Raw genomic sequence first — 19,692 nt, 5'->3', positions numbered from 1 at the left:
TTTCTGCTTCGTCCTTGGATAATACACAGCGTCCGGGTAGACAATAGCGCGGGGACCAACACAAGCGACCGACTTTCGTAAAAAGACAGCCAAAATTTGACGCATAAAATACCAGGTCTCTTCCGCTGGCCCACAACGTAGCCGGTGTTCGTCTGTATCCAGGACATTGCAGTTCACACATAAATGAGAAACTGCAAGATGGATTTTATGGAGTGCCTCTCGAGTACCTTCTTTTCTCTTCCCTTTTAAGTACCTCGTCGAACGTAAGTCTGAATCTAGCGTTACCGCGCAGACAGTGCGCCATACTACGTTCCAATGCACGGAAGAACATGTCAGTTCCACGACATTAGGCGACCGGTGGCAAAGTGGTTGGCCATTGGTAAGCGATAGACGGGGAGAATGTCCCATAGGTAGCTGTACTCCGTATAAAAACTCCCAAAGTATGGAATTAGCACGAATATCTCAGTAGGCGCCAACGGAGGGTCAAGAGAAGATGGTGCCAGAGCCTTCATCAGTAAGCCCGTGAGGCTGGTCGGGTCTCGCTCCCAAAGCTGGAGGTGCATGCTAACGTATAGAGACACTGCTCTAGAATGAACACTGACAAGGCCAAGTCTGCCCCGTTCTTTAGGAAGCGTGAGGGTTTCGAACCTACAATGTGACAAGTGAGCCGAATGCCACCATGATGCTCCGAGCTATGTGATTAGGCATCAGTAGTGTTTGCGCTTCGTGCGGAATTTGTGATGTATGATACGCATTAATAAATACGGTCCGTCGATGAAGGTCCAAAGCACGAAGACGATGAAATGATCGTATGACATTTTCGCCGGGAGGCCCCATCCGGGGAAGTTCGTCCTCCAAGAGCATGTCTTATTTCAGTCGACGCCACACTGGGCGACTTGCGTGCCGGTGATCAGGATGAAATGATAGTGAGGACAACACAACAACCAGTTAACGAGCGGAGAAAATCTCCAACACGGCCGGGAATCGAATCCGGCCCCACTGCATGGGAGGTAAGCACGTTATCACTCAGCTAAGCAGGCGGACCACGAAGACGATGATCCACAAGACGAGTACGGCCGTGTTGTAAGAAACTCCGATGATTAAGGGTCGTCACGCGTCAGATGTCGTCCGTAAAGTCGATACCAACACAGAGAAATTTGTCGCACACTCTGAATCGGATGATGCTTGCAGGTGTTATCGCAATGCCAACATACAAGGCCGTCGATTTATGTTCATTTATACGGCTCCCCGAAGCTTCACCATAAGTGGCTAACCGATCCAAGGCTCTGCGTACATCATGTTCGTCACGAAGAGTTAATATAAGATCATCTGCATACGCAGATCACCTAAAAAGTAATCCACCAAGCGACAAACCCGTGAATCGTTGTCCCAGACCGCACAACAAACGTTCCAATGCTAAAGCGTACAGTATTGCAGATAGTGGACACCCCTGTCTAACAGAGTGGTGGAAGTGCAAGGTGTTCGACAGTCTGTCGTTGACAAGCACGCTCAATGATGCGCCACGTAGGAGACGCAGTACCACCTCTACGAAAGCTCTCGGGTAAAGTGTATTCTGAAGAACAGCAGGTAAGTACTTATGACTGACGCGATCAAATGCTTGACTGAAGTCTGTCGCAGCCATCGCTCCGGGTACACGAAGCACCTCAGCGAGGGCAATCAGGTCCATGTAGCGGCACAGGGCGGCGCAGACGTTATGCGACCCACCCATCGATGCCTGGTCCATTGATAGGACACGAGACGTCGTACGCCGAATTCGACTTGCTGAATCACGAGTGAAGATTTTCATATCACATTTCAAAGAAGTTGGACGTACATGTGGCGTCTTGTTTCTAAAGGAACATCTTCAAGAAAATGCGGTAAGGCTTCTCGTAAAATGTTGCCGCACATCTGACCATTCAAATTTCCCGGGAGAATAAACGGCCCCAGTAACTGGTCACACACACCACCACACCAGACATTGACACTGCGCTGAAATTGAGATACTACCGTGACATGGGGATTTTCGTCTGCCCAGACTTGCACGTTGTGCATGTTGTTGATGCCATCTCTTGTAAAGGTCGCCTCATCAATGAACATTATGAAGCGGTAGAGCTGCCGATTTCCGTTTAACGAGTTACGAAAGTGCAAACAGTTGGCACAGTCATGTGGCTCTAAATTATGAACTTTCTGCACATGAAAATGATACAGTCCATTCTCATGAAGAATCCTAGATACCTTAGATTGTGAAACATTCAATATCGGAGCTAGGCGTCTTGTACTTGAACAAGGACTGCGCCCTATTGAATTAAGAATGTTTTCCTCTTCTTGAACGTCACAATATCTTTCGGAGTGAACACGAATACTAGGATGAGTACCAGTTTCTGGCAATCTTCGATATGTTTCACTAAATGGTTTGGCACTGGAATCCTACGATTAGGACACCGACGGTGATATTCGGCAACAGCAGCTTTCGCATTACCATCACAGAAGCCCAAAATGTACACCATCTGTCCATACTCCTGCGATGGAAACTTGCACGGCATCGCAAAGTGTACTGTACACAGTAGACAACAACAATAAACAGTGACCGCAGTATTAACAACGTGGTTGTTATGCAAACGTACCACTCGCTGCACTTGTCTGCCTAAGACTGATCGTGTGTCCTGTGAACACAAGTGTAGCGCTCCACATACCGTGGCATATTTCGGACCTCTGTTGTAGCTCCTTAATTATGGATCTGATCACATTACTATAGTTACATTTTTTTTCCAAATAACCCAAGGAAAACCTCCAGCAACGGAGAAAAATCTCGTAACTCACTTTGTACAGTAGTCCAACAGGGCCCATTAGCCACTGGAATGTGCTATAAAACTCCAACGGCAACCCATCCGTTCCTGGTAACTTATTGGGTGCCCCTTTTCCTATGCCATCCAACACTTCTTCTTTAGTCACCGGTTCTAGCAGTTCCCGTTGGAGTTTCGGAATAACCGTGGCACGTGTCAAGCAAGGAACAGCAGTAAAGATCTCCGGATTAGATCTCTTCTCCGCATACAGGTGAGAATAATGGGTAAAGTAAGCATTACTTATCTTTCTCTGCGTGAAGTCATCACCTCATGCATCACTGTCCTGTGTTTGCGCTTTCTTCCCATGGCTATAAGGTACATGGAGGGCCGTCCGTTGGCGATTCCGAGCATCTGACGTGTAGGAATGATGGTCCCTTCCAGGCGTTGACGTGGCGGAGCACAGTCTTCCCTTTTGCTCGATTGACAGTCATCTGGCAGCCCGTTGATGGGGGCATAACGGAACACTTTCTGAGGATGGCGTAGTAGACATCTTTAGTGCTGCGACCTCATGCCGCAGCTTCCCTACTAAACGTCTTCAAAGTATGTCGAAGGCTCGGACTGTCCCAGTCCAGTTACCACTGTAAAGCAAACGTAAACGCTCCTCGTCTTCGTAGGAACAGTCTTCACCTGTCACCCACCTCCGCTTGACGTTCCGGTGAGGTCAGGTGAGCGGTGATGAAATTCCACGAGCTGCGGCTGCGCCGCACTTGTTGGCGTCAAAGGAAGGTATATGTCGTATCAATCTGATAGATGACTATCCTTTAAAGTGCTTGAAATCCTGTCTATTAGCATAGATGATGTCCCTAGTGTCTACCAAACCGAGCTCGCGAATGACAGCACCGAGTGCTGGGCATGTAGAATGCCGAGGAATTCGGTCCTTGGGAGATTGTGTACAATTACAATCACCACCGATCGCCATATCATCCTTCAGGTAACTGTCTTAATTCCTCAGAAAAGAATAGCGAACGTTCACGCCTCCTGCTGGTACCGGACAGTGCGTAAAAGTCAACGAGGCGTATCCCGTGGACCGTAAGCGCAATGCCACTGGAATTCGGTGGGGAAAGTATATTGGTGGCTCTTAAACCTTCTTTCAGATGTATTTCGACGTCACTCTCAGTGTTATGTACGTCGGGTATCCGGAGATATCCTGGAAGCAAAGAACGTATGCATGCTGCAATAAGGCCACGTCAATGTCGGCCGCGCAAAGTGTGTCGCCTAATGACGCCAACTTCGCGCGCGACTGAGTGGCATTGATGACGATAGTCGCGAATCGGCGTACGAAGGGACGACGAGTTTGGTCACCATAGCGCCATCCTGTTGACTCTTTTATCATGCTGTCCCTCTCTTTTGCGAGTGGTCTTCCGCGTCTTCCTCCCACGATTCACCAGAGAGAGGCTTTCGGTGTGGTATATCGGCTACCAAAGAGGCCCTTGTCGTGATTCCTCGCGGCTGCGATGGTGTAGCATCGCCCTCTCCATCTCCGAACGGGTGTCCAGGAGAAGAATAACCCGTCTTCTCAGTTCCTAAAGAGGGAGCAGTATCGGTTGACGCCTCGGTAGCAGGATCGTCCACGGCAATGCCGAAACCAGTGCGATCGTATGTATACGTTCGCAAGAGACGGCGTCCGTAGGTGTGTATTGTGCTTACTGGGCGAACGCTTCTTCCGGACGTGCGTCTTCCTGTCTGAACGTAAGTTTAGCTCCGACTCCTCTGCACCGTCTGAGAGGAATGCTTGGGTTGGCGCGACTCATGGATCAACATCCATTCGTTCGTTGGCGGTGGCAGTGGTGTTCTGTTTTATCTGCCACATCTTCTGCAGCGAGCTGGTGGTATGTGTCTCATCAGTAGCGTGTCCGTCTATCTGCGGTGGTAACCTATCCAGGCGTCCACCTCCTGACGCCGTAGGTAAGGTCACCTGTGCATAAGTAACTGGTAGAATCCGTCCACATCCTGAACATGTGCATGATTGTCCAACGTACGTGATAATTGCACAACAACAAGCAATGTTTAAGTATGCTTGGTGAGTTAGATTTTGACCTGTCTTAGACTGTTGACTACGGGATACCTGCTAAAAGTCTGCCGCTTCTCAGCCAAGTCGCTAATTGCAGTCCCGTATGGATTAAGAGCGAAGATAACGGACTAGGCGGGTACCGCAAAAGCTATCTCTAATACCCGAAGGAATCTAATGCGTAGGCCTGCATGTTCAACGGTATCAGTGCCGATATGTTCATCTGAGTGACCAAACAGCTGGCGGCACGGGTAACAGCCTTCACGCATGCTTCTTCACCTATCATATTAACATAGAATACCAGTGATGTCCTGCTGATCTAGATGTAGTTTATCACGCAAAAAGTATTCTACTTCATATGCTCGTGGTCTTCGATATTCGACTTGGAAACTTATATTGATAGTGTTCTACTCATGTGAGTTCGAAAAAGTTGGCCATGTCACTTCAATGAACTTGTAGTAAACGATTCGCAGCCGGCCGAAGTGGCCGAGTGGTTCTAGGTGCTACAGTCTGGAACCGCGCGACCGCTACGGTAGCAGGTTCGAATCCTGCCTCGGGCATGAATGTGTGTGATATCCTTAGGTTAGTTAGGCTTAAGTAGTTCTAAGTTCTAGTAGACTGATGACATCAGAAGTTAAGTCCCATAGTGCTCAGAGCCATTAAGCGATTCGCACTCGCGGTTAAGTAAACAAACGCTCTTGCGCCACTAGACCGGTAGGACGGTAATCACAAGTCCTCGCCGCTCTATCGCTGACGGCCAAATGCCACCACACCACGGGTGTTCCTTATCGCCTCCACGAAACTGCAAAATTCTGCCGTCTCTATTGTTTTTGTAACTTGATTTTCTTGTTCCTGTGTATCTCTCGCACGGATCCCATCACCTCTGCACGTACAAGTAATATCAACAGTTTGCTCACGCGACCTACTGTGTGACGATTGCAAGCCCCATCTGTGAGGTCGGCAGCACTTCTGACGTCAATTATGTCAGCCTGGGTTTGGCAGGACACTTCTGTGCAGGATTGGCCGGTGGCACATAGTCGTGGTGAGGAATATTAGAAAATCATTAGAAAATTACCAACAAGACCGTCTCAACTCATGAAAATACATTCAAATGCTTTGTTGTGGTGCCACCCCCGCGGCGTGTGACAAGACACGCGCAGTGTGGTCTCGGCTGGCATTCCGCCTCCTAGCCCCGGCGTATGCTCTCCGGATTGCGACGGCTACAGCTGGCTAGGAGCACATGACTTACTTATGCGAACCACGCTTTACGTGTGCAGTCATTGGTACAGGAGGTGACCGGGAAACTTGCAGAGGTTGCCAGCCTTCCAGTGGGAATATCCGTCCCTCTGACTTGTATCGCGAGGTCCCACAGAGACTGTCCCATCGTAGAAGGGAGGGCAGCTGTACCGCCCCAGTCATGATCCATTGCCCTTGGGCAGGAGCAGAACAGTGCTGGAGGGGTGTTAGAGTGATTCATCACTGAAGAAGCACTTAGTATCAAAGGCAGGCTTAGATTTAGGAGAAGATGGCGTGGCGGCCTCTGGTTGGGTTCATGGTGGCAACTTGCTGTTCTATGGTACGACTGCAGCCAGGGTAGACCGCGGTCATTGTCGGGTTTCCGTACTGTGAATTTTTTTTCTTCTGGTCATCAGTCTTCTGACTGGTTTGATGCGGTCTGAACCGTGGTAAAATTTGCTGTTTTGAAGAGCGCGCTGCAGCGCGTAGTGTGAAGCAGTCGCCCTCCGTTTCTGGCGGTGGCGCCCCTGAGGCAATCGCAGCTTTGGTGTCTCCCTCTGGTAGAAAAAAGGAAGAGGTTGCCTGTTCATGTGCATTTAAGGGGAGCTATAAGCTCACCAGAGTCAGTCTGAGAGTCTCGGCGAGTCTAGTAGGTCGGTCAGTTGGAGTGAGGCTAGGTCAGTCTCGCGTCACCAGTTGCTGGTCTGGCTCTCGTTTGGATTTGTGCGGCAGTAAGTGTCTGTCTGTCTTCCGAGTGCTAGTATGTCAGTCGTTGGATCAAACCTTAAAGCCAGAAAATGAGAGTCTTGCCACTACGCCAGTAACAGGACTCAGCTAGTGGTCGCCTGGTCGGGGCTGAGTTCCTGCATCTGAGTCTGCGCGTCAGGCCGCCAGTCTGCTCGAGTTGCTCGGGCAATGGTCATTGGCGGTTGGATTGTTCGTTGGTCGGTCGCACACTGGGTCACAAGATGACTTGTCCGCCTGGAGTGTCGGCGCATGTGAGGTCGCCACGTGAGTCCAGTGGCCGCGCCGTATAGCGAGGCGTAGTGGCTTCGCGGCCGACACGAGAGCAACGGGGATGAACCCACGACATAGGCCTGGCCGGGGCGAGCTGCGACGCCGTGAGAAGGGAGATCGGCGCGCCTTACTGCGTTCGTTGAAGCGGCTGGCAACGGACGGTTCGGGAGAGCGTTTTGGGGGTGCTGCGCCTGGTCTTCGCCAGAAATCGCAGTTATTAGAAGCTGAGTGATTAGTGAAATGTTGTTTCAGTTAATTGTTAAATTCTACTCGTGTTGTTGATCAGTCTCTCGTCCCCAGCTTGCTCGTTTGTCTCTCGTCCGCATTTGTTAGGCAGTTAGCGTCGGTCTTCTGTCTGTCGGTCTGCCATATGTTAATAATTGCCTCTGTCATGTTTGTTGGACTCGGTGTTAACGAATGTATAGAATTAAGGTAAAGGCCAAATTCCTGAAATACGTTTTTATCTTGCCTATCATCTAGCGAGGCGGTATATGTGGAATGTAGAGCATGTTGTACACTTTATGTAAGTCTGAATTTCATGGGTTTTATTTAAATAGTCATTTTAATAAAGTTGCCACCCTTCCACCGTAAGAGCCCTTTTAAAAACAGATTGCACTTTTGGTGGAAAAAAAATTTTTAGTGTAAGTGTTTGTATCATTTCCATCCCTCTTACGGGGTGCATAGTTAATGTGTTTGTGTGAGTTGTTAAAATTTTTAGATTAAAGTAGTGTGGTGTGTAGCAGATTTGCACCAGTGCAGTTTTTCAGAGGTCGTTGTGAGCGTTCGTGACTACGACCGTGTTGAAAGGGAGAGGAAGCTTCTCACGCCGAAGGCTCCTACTGTAAAATATATATATATATATATATATATATATATATATATATATATATATATATATATTTTCTGCCTGAATAACTGTAACTTGATATTTCGAGGGTGCCTTTCAGCTTTTAATTTTAAATCTGTTTTGAAAAAGCTTTTAGGAATAAAATTCACATTTGTTAAATTGTAACTTGTTATTTCGAGGGTGCTTTTCTGTTTATAAATTTTATATCTGTTTTGAAAAAGCTTTCACGAATAAAATTTGCATTGGTTGAAATTTTATTGGTTTCCATCAGTTACTCCTCGGCAACTACTTCCACGCTCACATAGTATGTTAATGTTCTTGATGAATCGCTAGTAAATAAAGTAAATTCTTTAAGAAAAGATTTTGAAAGTAAATTTTCACGGTTCACGGCCCACCACGAATTCGTCTTCGGTGCTAACCTCTTCATCTCAGATTAGCACTTGCAACCTACGTCCTCAATTATTTCCTGGATTTATTCCAATTTCTGTCTTCCCCTACGGTTTTTGCCCTCTACAGCTCCCTTTAGTGCCATGCAAGTCATTCCCTCACGTCTTAACACAGGTCCTATCATCCTGTCCCTTCTCCAAATCAGTGTTTTCCATGTATTCATTTTCTCTCTGATTCTGCGTAGAATCTCCTCATTCCTTACATTCTCAGTACACCTAATTTCCAACATTCGTCTGTAGCACCACATCTAAAATGCTTCGTTTCTCTTCCGTTCCATGTTTTACTACCATAAAATGCTATACTCACATTCACAGAAATTTCTTCCTCACATTAAGGCCGGTATTTGACATTAGTAGACTTCTCTTCGCCAGGAGTGATTTTTTGGTCCACCTTGCTCCGTTCGTCATTAGTTATTATACTCCCTAGGTAGCAGAATTCCTTCATCTATTTCGTGAACACCAATGCTGATGTTAAGTTTCTCACTGTTCTCATTTCTACAACTTCTCATTACCTTCGTCATTCTTCGATTTACTCTCAGTCCATACTTTGTACTCATTAGACTATTCATTCCGTTCAGTAGATCATGTAATTCTTCTCAATTTTCACTCAGGATAGCAATGACATCAGCGAATCGTATCATTAATATCCTTTCACCTTGTATTTTAATTCCACTACTGAACCTTTCTTTTATTTCCATCATTGCTTCCTCGATGTACAGATTGAACAGTAGGGGCGAAAGGCTACATCTTTGTCTTACACGATTTTTAATACGAGCACTAGGTTATTGGTCGTCCATTCATATTACTTCCTCTCGATATTGTACTTTGTCCGTCTCTCCCTATTGCTTAGTCCTACTTTTTTCATAATTTCGAACATGTTGCATCATTTTACATTGTCAAACGTTTTTTCCAGGTCGACAAATCCCATGAACGTGTCTTGATTTTCCTTTAGTCTTGCTTCCATTATTAACCGCAACGTCAGAATTGCTACTCTCGTGCCTTTACCTTTCCGACCCAAACTGATCGGCGTCTAGCACATCCTCAAGTTTCTTATCCAATCTTCCATATGTTATTCCTGTCAGCAACTTGTATGCATGAGCTGCTAAGCTGATTGCACGATGATTCTCGCACTTGTCAGCTCTTTCTGTCTTCGGAAATGTGGGGATGATGGTTTTCCGAAAGTCAGATGGTATTTCGTCAGACTCATACATTCTACACACCAACGTGAGTAGTCGTTTTGTTGTCACTTCACCCTATGATTTTAGAAATTCTGATGGAATTTTCTCTGTCCCTTCTGCATTATTTGACCGTAAGTCCTCCAAAGCTCTTTTAAATTCCGATTCTAATACTGGATCCCCTATCTCTCCTAAATCGACTCCTGTTTCTTAATCTATCACATTAGACAAATCTACACCCTCATAGAGGCTTTCAATGTATTCTTTCCACCTATCTGTTCTCTTCTCTGCATTTAACAGTGGAATTCCCGTTGCACTCTTAATGTTACCACCGTTGCTTTTAATGTCACCAAAGGTTGTTTTGACATTCCTGTATGCTGAGTCTGTCCTTCCGACAATCATATCTTTTTCAATGTCTTCACATTTTTCCTGAAGCCATTTCGTCTTAGCTTCCCTGCACTTCCTATTTATTTCATTCCTCAGCGACTTGTATTTCTGTATTCCTGATTTTTCCGGAACATGTTTGTACTTCCTCCTTTCATCAATCAACTGAAGTATTTCTTCTGTTACCCATGGTTTCTTCGCAGCTACCTTCTTGTTCCTATGTTTTCCTTCCCAACTTCTGTGATGGCCCTTTTTAGAGATTTCCATTCCTCTTCAACTGTACTGCCTACTGAGCCATTCCTTATTGTTGTATCTATAGTCTTAGAGCAATTCAACCGTATCTCGTCATTCCTTAGTACTTCCGTATCCCACTTCTTTGGGTATTGATTATTACTGGCTAATGTCTTAAATTTCAGCGTACTCTTCATCAGTACTATATTGTGATCTGAGACTCTGTCTACTCCTGGGTACGCCTTATAGTCCTGTAACTGATTTCGGAATCTCTGTCTGACCATTATATAATCTAACTGAAATCTTCCAGTATCACCCGGCCTTTTCCCAGTACATCTTCTCCTATTGCAATTCTTGAACAGGGTACTCGCTATTACTAGCTGAAAGTTGTTACAGAACACATTTAGTCTTTCTTCTCTTTCATTCCTTGTCCCAAGTCCATATACTCTTGTAACTTTTTCCTCTACTCTTTCCCTACAACTCCATTCCATTCCCCCATGACTATAGACTATCAGACTTTCATCCCCCTTTACATACTGTATTACCCTATCAATAACCTCACACACTGTCTCTATCTCTTCATCCTCAGATAGCGACGTCGGGATGTATACTTGAACTATTGTTGTCGGTGTTGGTTTGCTGTCGATTCTAATAAGAAGGACTCTGTCACTGAACTGTTCACAGAAACACACCCTCTGCCCTACCTTCCTATTCATAAATAATCCTACTCTTGTTACACCTTTTTCTGCTGCTGTTGATATTACTCTACACTCATCTGACCAGAGATCTCTGTCTTCTTTCCATTTCACTTCACTGCCCAATACTATATCTAGACTGAGCCTTTGCATTTGCCTTCACAGATTTTCTAGTTTCCCTAACATGTTCAAGCTTGTGGCCTTCCACGCCCCTACTCGTAGAACGTTATCCTTCCGCTGATTATCAGTATTTTTCCATTGTAACCTCCTCCTTGTGAATCCCCTCCCGGATGTCCGAATGGGAGACTATTCCGCAATCTTTTACCAATGGCTAGATCATCATGACACTACTTCAGTTACGGGCCAATCTCCTGTGGATACACGTTACGTGACTTTAATGCATTGGTTTACATTGCCTTCTGCCTGCTCATGCCGTTGATCATTACTGATTCTTCCTCCTTTTGGGGCAGTTTCCCAACCCTGGGACAAGAGAGTGCCCTGAACCTCTGTCCACTCCTCTGCCATGTTTGACAAGGCCGTTGGCAGAATGAGGGTGACTTCTTATGCCAGAAGTCTTCGGCCGACAATGCCGATTATTAATCAAAATTTAAGCAGTGGCGGGATTCTAACCTAGGACCGAAGACGTTGTGATTATCAATGAAGGACGCTTCCCTCACGCCACGGGACCTGTCCAGAGATTCAAGAGATAGTAGACCGCTCCATTGGTACATCAACAGAACGGACTCTGCTAATGGTATACTACCCCTTCCACATCGCTGGCAACGTGTTCTACACAACGTTGGTCACTACTCTGAAGGACAGCAACAGGTGCAAACATGTAAGTCTGTTGTATCGTTTGTGAATAAAATAGTTGCCACTATTTAATTTCCAACCCTCGTATTAATATCACTGATGATATATTATTTTGTAAAGTTCCGCACTTGAGGGAAACAAAATGATCTATCATTACTGTTTTTACTATGTCGTTAAATCTAAATATTGTGTCCTGTAAGAGGTTTTAAATCAAATTTATTGTACAGCTGACGCAAAACCAGCACGAGTGGCAATTAAATATTTTTTGTGTTTTTATACGCATCTGCTTTTATGTTTTTTGTCTCTCTGCAGGTGAGAGTTGTTTTCAATTATTTAATTCGATTTTATTTTAAGCATATTTTTGGACACATTATTTTTGTTACTGTGTTTCCCTGTGGTCGACAATGTTATTCGTGTTTTATATGGAAATCAAGTATAATTAAAATCTAGTGGAATGCCACAAATATGAAATCATCTGTCCAATTTATGAGTGGCAACTGAATGTGCCGCCTGTATTTACGGAGTGTTTTGACAGCGCACGGTTCCCAGCAGAACAGGCGAGGAATACAACCAGGCCGTGCCTGAGCAACATATGAGTGATTTTATAACTTCCTGGGGCTAGAGAGTGTGTGTTTGTCTCAAGAGTGGAGACGACTCAGTGGGGACTAAAATGGTTGATTATTATGTTTCCAACGAAACTATCTTACGGGCCCTGCAAACATGATACAGAAAAATAAAGACCAGGAAAATCACTGTGATAGTATGAGCTCATTTTCAACCACGATTCTAGCACAGATATTATGAAAGCTGAAACTGTCTTAATTACAATATATTAGAAATTTAACTACTGCTGAACCACTGGAGCGATACCATCGTGTGACACATGAGGTGACAGATGGTGACGCCCGTAAACACCACATCACGCTACTTTTCACATCATGCGTGAGCATACTGCGTTATAGACGAATTAATTAAAAGTTTGTATGCGAAATTGCAAGTACTATTACTCATCTGCAGTTCCTTGAACTATGAGTCCAGCATGCGTTTCCGAGAACCCTACTTAACCATTCTAGTACCTGATGACCCACAGTTTAATCACTCATATGTATTTACTACAATTTTACATAAGTTTTCTCGCGTTGTAAATCCGGATGTAGGCATACTACAGAACCTTCTTTGTAGCTTGTTTAATACTGTCTTGTTATTCTAATAAGAGGCCACAAAATGACCAAAATAATTTTCATTCTTTTCTAGTATCGTATAGTATATGAAATTAGATTGAAATTTTGATGACGTTCACTGCTGAAGTGTAACATGGATTCAGTAGCGTATGTCATCACAGAAAGAATTTAAGCTGTAACGCGCGTTTTGTCCTTGCACACTGGGCTGTAGTAGTTGGTCAGTCTGTCGGTGGATGTGCTGCCAAACAGTGGCGTAAGTCACATTATCTAACGTATCGTTGGAATAATTTTTGTATGCACGAGTTAAATACTTCAACTTTTCAGAAAAACTGTAACAATTTGTGAGTAGCAGTGACACACTTGGAGTTTTCACTACGGTTTGATAATTTGACGGTTTCAGTGTGTAAAAATAGTAGTCAATTAATAAAATCAATAACATAAAATTTTTATCCATATGATTAATAAATCATATTTTAACTTTGTTGTGAAATCTGAGTCAGCTGTTAACCACAAATATTTGCTACAGTTTATAGTTGTTTTTCTGTATCTTCAGGATAATTAATTTTGCTAGAGCTGATAGTGGGAAACTGCACATTCCGATGTTGTATGTTTGCCATCGATTTTCTCGAGTTTATGAGGATTTAAATCAACTTTGTTCACACATATTCTGTATTCAATGCTCTGCTCACTCTGCATGCATTAATTAACGTTTAACTGTCTTTTTAATTTATTTTGAATCTACAATTTATGCGAGCCTACCATTCACACATGTGAGAATATTATATGCAGATATTTATTTTATTCCAAATATAACACTCAATTTTCGTCAACATCATTATTCTTGTGGGATTTATTCAGTCATTCTTAAGAGACTGCCTGTTCGGTGCCAATTTTTCAATTGATTGTAAACTAACTTCTTGATAAGAAAGATTCATGAAATTTCAAACATAGCTCACAACTGGATGATAATATTGGGGTAAAAACCAACTACCTGTAATAAGGGGGAGAGTATGAGAATAGAAGTGGAGTGGCAAATAAGCTTAACGTGATGCACAGCTAGTCCAATTGGAGTTCCTGCCTGATGGCTGTGCTTAATTACTTTTGCTAGAAAAAATTCTGCAATAACTCATTCTTTTTATAAGCGCACCACTGCTATGCCTGAAGCACTTTCTACCAAACTTAACGCACTAATTACTGTGGTAGTAAGACCTTCGTAGCATCCCTGCAACTGAGAGCGGAGTTGTGAAGGAGATGTATAAACGGATAACTCAGGGTCACTTGGAGCAACTTCAACCAGATCTGGTGTATATATGTCTCTTTTAATTAAGTTTCTATTAACTCTTTCTATTATGTGTCCGTTTGTCTGTTCACTACAAATTTCCATTTGATTTTACAGTATCTTCCCAGTGTACTAGAGAGGTGAAACTTCCAACAGAATTCAGAATAGGACGACAATGGATTATAACTAGCTTTGTTGTGTGGTGTGCAGCGGATTGTCCATTATTTACCGCTGTCGGTTGCAGATGAGCTACACACTTGAAAATTTCGATACAGCTCAGAACTGGATGACAATGCCATAGTAACTGGCTTTCATGTAAGGCGTGTCACGTAACGTACTTTCTGTCCACAGCCATTTCAACATTTTCCGGTTCCTCTCGTGAATAGTTAGCGGGGGGAACATTTGCTGGTGAGCTTCCAAGTAATCCCATATTTGTCTGAGTTTTACTTTTACGACATTTTCGTGAGATACACGTAGAAGGTGGCAATCTATTCGTTGACAGTTGAAGAGAAACTGAAATAAACCTGAAATATTCCAGTGACTAAGTCGTAGTCTTTTCCAGGCGTTTTAAATCCATTAAAATATGTGGCATGAACAATATTAACAACTAGAAATCCATTATTTATGAAAATAACTTTTATTGTACCGATGTGTTTATATTGGACTAAAAAGAGTAATTTCTGATAGCCTCTTAGAGATTCCTAACACCTTACAGATAGTCCTGAAAATTTGTGATCATGAATTTTTAATTTCTGTAAAAATACTTGTAAGATTTGCACTGCAGCACCAAAGAAACTGGTGTAGGCATGCGTATTCAAATACAGAGATACGTAAACAGGCAAAATGCGGGGCTCCGGTCGGCAACGCCTGTGAAAGACAATAGGTGTCTGGCGCAGTTGGTCAATTTCTGCTGCTGCAACGACAGGTTATCAAGCGTTATGTGAGTTTCAGCATGGTGTTATATTCGGTGCACGAGCCACGGGACACAGAATCTACAAGGTAGCGATTGAGATTTTCCCCTAACAAGTGTACCGTGAATATCAGGATTCCGGTGAAACATCAAATCAACGACCTCGATGCGGCCGGTAAAAGATCCTGCAAAAACGTAACCAACGACGACTGAAGAGAATCGTTCAACTTGAAGTGCAACCCTTCCGCAAATTGAAGCTGAATTCAACTCGGCGCCATCAAACGGTGTCAGCGTGTGAAGCGTTCATTCAAACATCATCGATTTGGGCATTCACAACTGAAAGCTCATTCGTGTACCTTTGATGTCGTGTGACTAGGGCCTCCCGTCGGGTAGGCGGTTCGCCTGGTTCCAGTCTTTCGATTTGACGCCACTACGGCGACTTTCGCGTTTTGGGATGAAATGATGATGATTAGGACAACACAACACCCAGTCTCTGAGCGGAAAAATTCTCCGACCCAGCCGCGAATCGAATCCGGGCCCTGAGGATTGACATACTGACATTCTGTCTCACTGACCACTCAGCTAGCGGGGGCGGACGTCTACCCTTGATGACTACACGACACGAAGCCTTAAGCCTTGCCTGGGCCCGTCAAGACCGAAATTGGACTGTTGATTACCAGAAATATGTTGCCTGGTCGGATGACTTTCGTTTCAAATCGTACTGAGCAGATGATCGTTTACGGGTATGGTGACAAACTCATGAATCCATGGACTCTGCATGTCAGCAGAGGACTGTTCAAGCTGGTGGAGGCTCTGTAATGGTGCGAGGCGCATGCAAATGGAGTGATGTGGGACGCCTGATATGTCTAGATATGGTGTGGGGCGTTGCAGTTGGAGTGATGTGGGACGCCTGATATGGTTAGATACGATTGTGACAGGTGACACGTACGTAAGCGTCCTGTCTGATCACCTGTATCTATTCATGTCTACTGTGCATTCCCACGAAGTTGGGGAATTCCAGCAGGACAACACGAAACTCCATACGTCCATAACTGCTACAAGAGTGGCTCTGGGAACACTCTTCTGAGTTAAAACACTTTCGCTGGCCAGTAAACTCCCCAGACGTGAACATTATTGAGCATATCTGGGGTGTCTTGCAGCGTGCTGTCCATAAGCGATCTTCGTACTTTCGTGCTCTTACGGATTTATGGACAGCTCTTCAGGATTCATGGTGTCATTTCCCTCCAGCACTGCTTCAAACTTTAGTGGATTCCATGCCACGTCGTGTTGCGGCACTTCTAAGTGTTCGCGGGGGCCCTTCACGATATTTGGGAGGTGTACCAGTTTCTTGGGCTCTTTAGTGTACAATGGAAAAAGTGGGACACATGCTACAGATAACAGGAGGGGAGCTATTCATGTATCAAATGTGTACTGCATGTTCCCCACGTTTTTCGCTACAAGTCGTACAAGTATTTTAATAGCCATAGAAAATTCATGATCACAAATCCTCACACCTATCTGTGTGGGGTTAGGAATCTCTAAGGGGTCTAGGTGAAATACTTTATCCGTTTTAGTCCGGTTAGAAAACATATATAAAAAATTTACTTTTGTTTAAATTATTACTGCTTACTTATATAGACTTACCTGGAAAACCTAAGCTCACGATAGATAAGGAAATAAACCATATAAAGTGCTAGGCTGGTATTGAATGAGGGAGCATGCAGCCACAAAAAGTTGGACGTAACGTAGCGTAAGGCCATCATGAATTTAGCGCTAAATGTGGCTGGCCCCTTAACACGAGGCAGTTTAAGGAACAGGAAAAGACAGCTTACGTTAACAGTAAGCAGTTACTGTGTAACGTAGTGGTGATCTTCATTACAACATACAGCTGTTGGATGACTACACTTGGGAAGAAACATCGGGGAACTGGAAGAAGGACGAAGTGTGGTGTGACGAGTGAAGCCTACGAGTTTGGTATTGATCACAGCATTGTTTCACGTTGAGAGGGAGCGTTCCTAACAACAGGCACTCCTCCCCCAAGGAGAGGAGGTGGTCGACCACGGTTACCTACAGAAGCAGATGACCGCTACATTGCGCAGCGAGCAGAAACGGACTCACGACAGCCAGTGAGTGTAATTGTGAAAACAATTAACAGGCCGAAAAACATGTAATCTCACGCTTCACAGTGGTACAGCGACTATATGAGGTGGTCTCTTTGCCAGACGACTAGTACGTTGTGTTCCATTGGCACCCACTTTGCGATTATGCCAGCAGCGTAGGGACTGTACCAACGTGGAATGGGGTAGCGTGCTCTTCGAGGATGCAAGTAGATTCGGTGCATGTAGTGATTTCGGAAGTATCCGCAATCGGCCATAGATGAGAACGCTTAATGCACTCAGGACCATTGTCAAACATCATCGTTTTGGTGGTATGCTGTGGGGAGGCATAATTTTACATGAGCGTACAGACCTCCAAATGTTTGAACAGATATACTCACAGATCGATATTATTGTGACACTGTACTCTTTGCTCATGCCGGCCGCGGTGGTCTCGCGGTTCTAGGCGCGCAGTCCGGAACCGTGCGACTGCTACGGTCGCAGGTTCGAATCCTGCCTCGGGCATGGATGTGTGTGATGTCCTTAGGTTAGTTAGGTTTAAGTAGTTCTAAGTTCTAGGGGACTGATGACCACAGCCGTTGAGTCCCATAGTCCTCAGAGCCATTTGAACCATTGCTCATGTGCGTCTGTTCAGGCGTGTATTCCGTTCTGGCTTCATTATTATTAATGAGAATGTACTACTGTGGGGAACAGTGCAAGCGGAGGAGCTCTTCCAACGAGAAGATATTAGGCGAACTGGTTGGACTGCCCGTTCCTGGCCGGCCGGAGTGGCCGAGCGGTTCTAGACGCTACAGTCTGGAACCGCGCGACCGCTACGGTCGCAGGTTCGAATCCTGCCTCGGGCATGCATGTGTGTGATGTCCTTAGGTTAGTTAGGTTTAAGTAGTTCTAAGTTCTAGGGGACTGATGACCTCAGAAGTTGTCCCATAGTGCTCAGAACCATTTGAACTATTAGCCAGTTCCTGCGACTTAAATGTTGGGGAGACGTACTGTTAGATGTCCACATGCACCAACGACCATCCACCATTTGCCGAATTCAGTGGTGGAGGACAACTCCCACACGAAATGATTGCCAGTCTTGGGGCCAGCACAGGAGCACGTTGCAGAACATGAAATGCCGTCCGCTTTGACCATATCCCACCTTCTTCAATATCTATAAATCCCTGTAACTTCAGTATAATCACTGCGTTTGATTGTAAGTGTAATTTCTGTTAGTCTCATTGCTCTTTCTTTTAGTGTTCTTTCATCGAGCTATGTTACTTGGCAGTGAAACATCATGTGCAAGTTACCGCCATCCTTATGTTTTGCGCACCAGTTTGTGTATACCGGTATCATTCCAAAAGTTCTGAAAACTGCAAGACAGAATTGAAAAAACTAACTTATTTTGCAGGTAATATAATCTCCTTTCATGCTAGTCACAGCTTCCCCAACGTTTTGTTATTTTCAGTATTCCAGACATGGTACATTTATTGAGTTGTCTGATTACTCCGGTCACCTCATTGGAAGCTTCATCAGTTGTATCAAAAAGTTTTCCAAAGTATTGTTCATTTAATTTGGGGAACAAATCAATGTCTAATGGGCTCATGTCAGGAGTGAAGGAGGGTTGGAACATATTTCCCATATACAGGTCAAACATCCCCTTAGAAAAATTATAAATTACTGTGCTGGTTAACCTCTTACGTTATTTGATTTTCAAACAGCTGAGCGAAACTCAACGTACTCAGACAGTTTTCTCTTTACTTATTCTGATCATCACTAAACTGACACACAATATTTTTAGCGCAACGCAATCTGACTTTCAATAATCCCTACAAAACAGTGGCCCTGAATAACAATAACCTATACCTTTCATGAATCACTTACCTCCCAAAAATCTTCTTTACTTGAACTATTGCGATACAGCGAGCGCCAATACTGCCAGCTAAATAAAAGATTCTAACTACCGAAGGCGCTAACTGCTGATAGGCATAGTTAGCAAGTGAAAGATTTTGATAGAGAACAAACAATGTATTTACCTTAATAGCGTTCAATATCTAATTTCCTTTTTCTGACGGACTCACGTCCAGATCGTCTGCTCAAAACTCTGGCATCTCTCCCCCCACTTCCACCACTGCTAGCGGCTCACCTCCAACTGCGCAAAGCTACGCGCTGTTCACATCCAACTGCTCAGTACTACAATAGCGAATATTCTAACAATGCCAACCAGCCACAGACTGCACACCACACAGTCAGTGATTTTCATACAGAGCGCTACGTGGCGTTACTAAACAGCCTAATTACACAGGGTGTACATAAAGTCCGAGAACATTTTCAATTATTTATTGCAAAAGAACCAAACATTGTACATATATCATACATAGGTCATTATGAAGAGAAACCCTGAAAGTTTTTTTTTTCATATATATCGCCACAGCGTAGTTTGGTAATTTGTCGACAGTCAGCGCTAGTCGCAAACATGGCGAATTCATGTGCGGAGCGAGCTTTCCGTGTGCTGGAGTTCGACAAAAAAA

The 19,692-nt window shown here is 44.4% G+C and overlaps 1 protein-coding gene across 1 annotated transcript in view; it reads left to right on the top strand.

The window, feature by feature from the left end:
• The window catches only part of LOC126474434 (beta-alanine transporter-like), a gene marked incomplete at its 5' end in the record, with an annotated part of 833,602 nt that overhangs the window by 207,766 nt on the left and 606,144 nt on the right, over positions 1-19,692 (top strand). The gene's annotated exons all lie outside the window — the stretch shown is intronic.

This window comes from Schistocerca serialis, chromosome 4 (genome assembly GCF_023864345.2).
Source record: "Schistocerca serialis cubense isolate TAMUIC-IGC-003099 chromosome 4, iqSchSeri2.2, whole genome shotgun sequence".
In the NCBI taxonomy this organism is placed as follows: Eukaryota; Metazoa; Arthropoda; class Insecta; order Orthoptera; family Acrididae; genus Schistocerca; species Schistocerca serialis.
This window is presented reverse-complemented; position numbering and strand designations above follow the sequence as displayed.